This window comes from Gracilinanus agilis, chromosome 4, assembly GCF_016433145.1.
Source record: "Gracilinanus agilis isolate LMUSP501 chromosome 4, AgileGrace, whole genome shotgun sequence".
In the NCBI taxonomy this organism is placed as follows: Eukaryota; Metazoa; Chordata; class Mammalia; order Didelphimorphia; family Didelphidae; genus Gracilinanus; species Gracilinanus agilis.
This window is the reverse complement of record NC_058133.1, coordinates 286,458,844-286,467,086: the sequence shown is the minus strand read 5'-3', so window position 1 is coordinate 286,467,086 and position 8,243 is coordinate 286,458,844.

The following is an 8,243-nucleotide window of genomic DNA, read 5'->3' as shown; positions in this document are numbered from 1 at the left end:
ACAGTTTTACATTTTAGGGTTCTCCTTTTCATGAAATGAGTAATTTTAAGGAAAGGAAGGAAGGAAGGAAGGAAGGAAGGAAGGAAGGAAGGAAACAACTATAGTAACTATTCTATAATTATTTTTTGTTTCTGTGTTGTCAAGTGCAGAGCACAGTGTGCTTGGCACATAATACTTTAAAAATACCTGTTGATTGAATTGAATCCATTTCCCAGCTTTATCACTTGTCAGATGAGAACAGGGTCAAGGGGATTTCCTTTTTGCCAAATTAGTGATAGAGTAATAGAACTAAGATTGGAAAGCATTGTTTCCCAATACTCCCAATAATATGACATCTTTATAGACTCATCAGGACATTTAAAGAGTTATTTCAACTCCCTATTCTCCCAACCAGCCATTCAATTCAACAAATATTCATTAAAGACTAAATACTAAAGGTTTTGCCTGGAGGCTCCATTGATTATTTAACCCACTTAAAAGGAATTACCTTTGTTAGGTAAGAACATTTTCTATATTGATTCAGTTTATCAAAACTAAGTGTGGATGAGATCTGTAGGCAACTAAAATGTCTGGGTGAGAAATCTGGCCATGTTCTAAAAAATTTGTATAAAATGGAGGACCTCAGAACCTGATAGTTTTCAAAGCTCAGAAAGAGATAAGTCAAAGAGGTGAGGAACAACTATAACAAAGAGAAAGAGAGGACTAAGCTGTGGTGGAGAAATGAGATATCAAGGAGGACTCTATAGGCTTCTTAGAATAGAAGACCAAAATTGATGTCACAATCCTGGGGTGAATTATAATTGCAAAGTGTTCAGTTTCAAATTCTAAAAAAATATTGTTTCGATTTGCACTGATGTAGTCTTCGTGCATATAGTTTTTTCTTTATGAATATAGTTTCACTTCACTTTATATCAGATTATGCCACCTTGAATTATTTGTTTACTTTTAAACTGATTTTAATGAACAGCAATAAAAGAATATTCTCATAAATGAAGAATACAAAGTCAGATGAATTGTGAGAATTAAAATGTCTATTATATTCAACTTGCCTTTAAAAACATGATAATATGTACATAAAAACATATAATAACTTCAACATGTTACTTTCAAAGATGGTCTACTTGCCTGTTTTTCCTTCTGAACTTCCCTTTACTGTCTTCTAAGAGTTTTTTTAAATGTTCGCATGACTCTTCACCTTTCTTTACCTCCCTCCCTTCCTTCCTTGTTTCCTTCTCCCAGCCTCTTCCTTCTCATCCTCTTTCTCCTCTTCTTCCTTTTTCTTCTCCTCCTCCTCCTTTTCCTTCTTTTTCATTCTCCTCCCCCTTCTCTTCCTCTCCTTCCTCTTCCTCCTCCTCTTTCCACTCAAAAAAGATTAAAAATGGAAGATAGTAGGTGCTTGTGCGAGATTTATGAGAATATTGCAATAGTACAGGAAAGAGGTAATATTGGCTCAAATAATTGTTGGCAGGGAGAGTGAAAAAGAGAGTGGATTGTAGAAATATGGCAAAAGTAGAAGGAATTCCCATTTCATCTTTATATCCACTTGGGGAAGTTAGCATTCAGGTAATTATTAAAGTTTCAATGTATAATCATAAGCAGTTCACCCACTATAACATCTGATTCAATGTAACTAGGGAGAAAAGACTTATGGAAGAATGAGGAGTCAAAGACAGCTAATGTTTTGAGCCTGGATAATTAAGAGAATGATGGAAATAAATGTTATTCACTTTAATTATATCAATGTCTTCCCGGAAATGGGGATTATGGGAGGAGAGCATGTTGGGGAAGAAGGCAATTAATTCAATTTGGAATATGTTGAATTTGATGCACTAGTAAGTCATCTCAGTAGAAATGACCAGCTGACATTTGGAAATGTGGGACTGGAACTCACGACCAAGAATCAGGACTGGAAATTAATACTCCATCATCTTTAAAGGCCTGATAATTGAACCCATGAAAGTTAATAACACATCTCGTGGAAAGAACACAGAGATCAGAGAAAATAGCCAAATTCAAAGACAGGATGGAGGTGGATGGGGAGAGACAAATTTTTTTTTCCAGTTAATAAGAGAAGTCGAAGCCAAAGAAGATGATATAATATTTTTTTTAAAAAGCAGGATTTGAGAAAAATCAGTAGGGGAAGGTTTCATAGAATCCAAAGGATGTAAGAATATCAAGATGAAGGGAGTGATCAATAAAGTCTTGGTAGAATGGTGGTCATGAAAGTCACACTGAAAGAATTGAAAATTGTTTTAATAGGTTGATTGGAGACTGTCTAAGGAATTTAGGAGAAGAAATCGCAAGACAACAAGGGAGAGAACAGTATCAAGAAGTATATATATATATGTACATATATATACCATATACATTTCTATATTATTTCATGTATATATGTATATATTTTTGTTGTTCAGTTATTTCAGTTGTATCTGACTCTTCATGACCACATTTGGGGTTTTCTTGGCAAAGATGTTGGAGTAGTTTGCCATTTCCTTCTCCAGTTCATTTTACAGATGAGGAAACTGAGGCCAACAAGGTTAAATGACTTGTCCAGGGTAACACAGCTGAGTGTTTGAGTTCTGATTTGAACTCCTGTCTTTCTGACTCCAAGCCTGGCCCTCAGTCCACTGCAGCACCTAGCAATTCTCTCAAGACTATAAATTGTGGAACAGTTCCTGATCTGAACAAGTAGAAGCAATTATCTCACTAGCAATTCCCTATACCATTGAATAGCTCCAGGAGATAGAGGGGGTGGTGGAGAGAAGGAAGGAGAGGGAGAGAGAGGATGGGAAAGAGAATTGCTTTTAGTATGGAGTATTATGCTTAGAAAAGTGCTGACTTTTGACTATGTTTATAAATAGAATTCAAAGGAAGAAATATGAACAGTAAGCACAGTCACACTCATTTCAATGCTCTGGTTAGCACATTTGTGGATTTAGTCATATGTATAGTATTGAATAGTAGGAGTATAATGATATCAGTTCTGTCTTGTAGTTAGGAAGAACTGGTTTCACATCCTGCCTCAACATATGCTGGTCTTGTATGTGGCCAGATATAAGTCATTTAGCTTCCTTTCAGAGAATTGACAATCTGCCATAATCAAGTGAGTAGAGACACTTGGAGCTCCCTGTGAAGAAATCAACAACTTGAACCTAGAGTAATCTTGTTTGATAGACTCTATAGAGAAAAGTGGAATTTGTTTTGCAATAGAAATGAATTGCTAAACAACAATATATATATATATTTACATATGCTCTTGTTTAGCAACTTATTTAAAGGACTAAACATTAGGAATTAAATTTCTAAAAACTTTCTATGTCGTGAAGGAAAATTCATCTAACTACTTCTTACTTTCTCACAGTAAGTCTTAAAATAACACCCATAGAATTTCTAATAAAGCAAAGGACTTTTAATGTGAAAGAGATATTTCCAGGAACAGCATCATAATAATGCTAACAGGTCTGAAACATGAAATAACTTAGGATTCCAGCTTGAAATAACCCTCATCTGTCAATGCAAATTTTTATTTCAATATTCTCTATTTTATCATTTTTGATCTGTTACTTCCTAATTTTCATACATGCATCTTTGTAATCAGTGGTAAGGAGTTGAGAGGCAAACAAGATATTTTCTGTTCATGAAACAAAACTTTTGGAAAAAGTCAAAAGGTAATTTCTAGATAAAAATGGTTTGCTCAAGTTCTAAGCAAGCCCTAAAATTCTCTGGGCTTGGACAGACCCAATTATTAAGCATCAATCATGTCTAATAAAAACTATTTTAAAATATAGTCATACATTGAGGCATTTGACTATAATCTTAGCTACTGGAAAGGCTGAGACTGAAGTTTGGGATCTATTGAGCTTGAGTCTTCTGAGAGGTACTTGGACTAAACTTATTGGATATTCCTAATAAGTGTGGCACCAATATTATGAGATCCCAAGGACAGGGATTGAGGGGGGAGGGCGGAGGAGTGGGGCATTACCAGATTGCCTAATAGCGGTAAACATGCCTAGACCAGAAATGGAACTGGTCTAAGCTTCTTTTCTAATCAGCAATGGAATTATCCCCAATAGTAACCCCTGCACTTCATCTTGGATACTCTAAAGAGAGCTAGTCTTAAATATATTCAGTAATATAGAAACAGACATAGATATAGATACATAGATGTAGATATATACACATACATAGGCATATGCACAGATTTTTGCATGTAATATTTTTCTCTATGGAAGAGAGAATTCATTTTTATCATTTGTATGTGTGCTTGATAGTGAATATGGCATCTAGAGGGTTCCAGGAATTAATGTTATCAATCAAAAACATAAGTAAGCACAAAGGAAAGATGAATAAAAAATGCTAAATCTGTTATATTTCAGGATTTTTTATCTCAAGAGATTGTAAAGAGATAATAAATGGGAGGAAGGAATTTGGGGAAATATTATTTTATTAATTTAATTATTCAGAATAATGATTATTATTCATACAAATGTACATGGCCATTTGACCTTCAAATATCTAGGTGACAGTCAATTTCACACCTTGAGCAGAATTTTACTGCTTTGAATGAGACAAAAGCCCCAGTCAGGCTTGTGAAAAAAACTTAACCCTAAAGGAGAAGAGAAGAGGAAAAGGAATTCGGATGCCAGGAGAAATTGTCTTTATTTTTTTTAAGGCATTTGAAAAGAATGGAGATTGTGGACTGGTCCTCTTTCTAGACCCCTGATCTTTCCCATAAAACAACAAATATTTTGAGTTTCAAAAGTTTGGGTTTGCTTTCCCTTCACCAAGCATGTCAAAATGTATCATTGAAGAGTGGATTTCTAAAATGAGTACTGAAGTATTCTTAAAATAAGCCACCACCATAGATCTTTCTACATGTACACATGTAATTAATGAATATTTTTTTACTTTAGAAATAAGGAATTTAAATGTAGTGACACTCATATAGTTAGACATCTTTTTGATGGACAAGTGATATTTGACATTGGGAAGATTTTCTTGGCATTTATGTTATTAATTTTTTAAACTGTCCAATATAACTCCAAGTAGAATTTTAATTTGCATTCCTAAATCATCTTCCTTTACTATTAAATATATATTTGTAGCCTAGTGCCAGAGACTGTTCTTTATTTTTGCTGGTATCTGTGTATATTTGTGTATATTTCTTTTTGTAGGTTTACCTAGATGTCTGTATACTTGCAATCAGCATGCTATGCTGCCTTACTGAGGAAAATATTTTAAAATATAGTGGAATAAGCAGTTCAGATATATCAAACCTATAAAAACTTAAAGAGTTAAATAATCCTTTGGTTGTAGTAGGGTGACATAAGAATGATCACTAAAATAAGATAATAATAATAAAAGAATGACTGAAAACATCATGGCCCAAATTCATCAACCGACATGTCTTACTTGTTTGTGTAGGTAATCTATGACTCCTGTCCCCATTTGAGACTTTCAGTAAAAATATCTGGCAGGTTGATCTGTATTATAGTTACTCTTTTGCACCCAAGGTTAAAACTTTTCAGTTCTTTGATAAACTAAGATATGATAAGAGCAGCAATCCATAAACTTACTAAAGAAAACACTAGCCTGAAAACAGAAGTGCCAACACAAAAATAATCTACTAATTTGTTTTCTGTTGATGTGTAATTGGTGAATTTTAGATGTACGATATACCTATAAGATATTTGCTTTGTTTTTATTTTTATCATACCAAATGCATATGAAATGTTGTAATCTAAAAGTTTAAGAGTTGACAGGAAGGGAAAATTAAAATATATAGCAATACTTAGGAATCTCCATGATATATGCACATTATACTCATTTATTATGCTGAATCATATATCATTTTTGCTTCATTTAGAAATTGTAAATTCTTGGAATGCCTTTTCTGAATGGGAAAAAAGGCAGTCTTTACTCTTGAATTGAAATTTAGGGCACCAATATCAGGTGTTTACTTTTTTACATTTAATTGGAAAAATAATTAATTCTTTTTAAAGCCATATGGGTTTCTTAAAGCCATAAAACTAAGGGGAAAGTTGGGAATGGGGATGGGGAAAGGACTAAGACAGAATCACAAGCAATGGAGTCACATAAATGTTTGTTTTAGCACATCTATATTTCAAACTTCCCCCTTTATATAGCCCTTTGGATAACTGGAAAATAAATTTCATTTGCTTATATGGCCTACTTTCAATGCAAGTTTTGAATTATGAAGGACTAAATGGATTTTAATATATTTGAGTATGTCTGTGATGTTAAAAATGCCAATCGATTTCCTCCTAGATTATATCAAGAACCATGTATGTAGTAACAAAGCATGAGATTTGGTATAATGGAACAGAAAGTGCTCTGGCTTTGAAGTCTTAGGTGCTGGTATTTCCAAATCAATTATGAGAGTGCCTGGCACATAGTAGGTGCTTAATAGAATGCTAGCTCCCCATTTCTGGATGTGAGCCTTGCCCATATCACTGACTAGCTATCTGGCCTTGGTAAAATGGCTCCCTCTGAGTTTCAAGCTGATTAAATTATGTTTTGAAGTCTTCTCTCCTTTCTGTTAAATATACTTTTATCTTCTGGTGTCTGTCTATTCCTAACTTTTGGATAAGACCAAATGTCCCATTTGTAAGCTTACCTTAATAATATAACAGAATAATATAATAATAAAATAACAGAAGTCACTTAACTTCTATGTTTCTTCATCTTTAAAATGGGTATAATATTCTTATTACCTGCCTGACAGGATTGTTGAGAAGATCAAATGAGATAACATCATGTGTTTTGTAACATTAAAGTATTGTTTACATGTAAGCTATTATTATACCATTTAAAAGATGTCCTTAAGGAAACTGAACGTTCAGACTAAACTTTCTTTTTACTGTTCTAGAATGCTTTGAAACATTATATATATATGTATATATTTGGGGTGGGGCATAAATAATGTCCTTCATGCTCCTTAGCTGGAAGTCTATAATGTTCATAGCAGAAGAGTTGATACACTCTATCATCAATCAGATTTTTCTAAAACCTGGGCTTATCTAGGCTAAACTTTCTTTCTATTAGCTGATATATCCTACCACTGCCTTTTAGTGTGGATTTGATTACAGGGACCTGCTTTGAGTTTTTTATTTATTTTTTTAAATGAAAATTTAGGAAAGAGATGTTAAGAAAAGTTCTTGAAAGCAAAAGTTTACTCATTATGTTTCTCACTTTTCTCAACACAGACCTGAATACTTTTGCTCTTATAAAGGCTTTGTTGCAATGTTGGAACTCAGATATCAGGATGAACTCAGAGGGGCAAAGATTATTCAAAGAGAAGAGCTCTCCACTTCACTATAGAATCTTAAGCTACTGGGCTCCAAAGAATGTCCAGAGACTACCTCCTTTCAACTGCATTCCCCCCTCTCTTAGCAAATGTCTCTGTATGTTTCTTTATTGCCTATCATATTCCTGAATGCTTCCAGAGAAGATGTCACAACTTTTCACTTCACTGTATATTAATGCTTATGTATAGGGAATTTCCGTTATCCTTATCCTTTACTCCAATCTTACTAATGGTGGGGCATTTTCTTGACTTGTTAAGTAGTGATATGAGTAGTGGGAGGCGGGGGAGAAGTTCCTTCTCATTTCAGCATTATGTTGTGTATTTCTCATCTTAAACTATTGGAAACTTAACCTGACTTTGGGGCAAGAGGTAAAAGGGGCCTAGATCTCTGGAATTCTAAAAATACCACCAAGGCACTGATTGCTGTAGGTGACCACACTTTCAGAAGATGTACTATTATTACATAGGACAGAAAACGTCATGACTTTCCTTTTTTCAGGTTTCCAAAACATTTATTGATGGATTGATTGCTGGCTTGGTTTGATTAGTGGAACGAGGCACTCTTTCGTTACAGGGTTAAAGTCAAGAGAACTGCTTGAAGCCGTAAAAGCTGGTGGTAGTTCCCATTTTGGACATGTTTCCTGATCCCTAACTACACGTTTGGTTGAGAAAGTGCATCAGTTAGCTTGTGAAAAAGCACATGTTGCCTCTCCAAAGTCCAGAAGTGCTTAAAACTGTGATGAGGATAATTTGGAACAATAAAATACGTGCACAAAAGGAGTTTATCGCAACATAAAATTTTTTAAAAAAAGGTGACAATTTCATCACACGATTACACTGCTGTTTTCCTTTTTTTTGTTTTTTTGTGTTTTTTTGTCTTTTTTTTTTGTTTCATTTCCTTTTTTTTTTTCAGAGG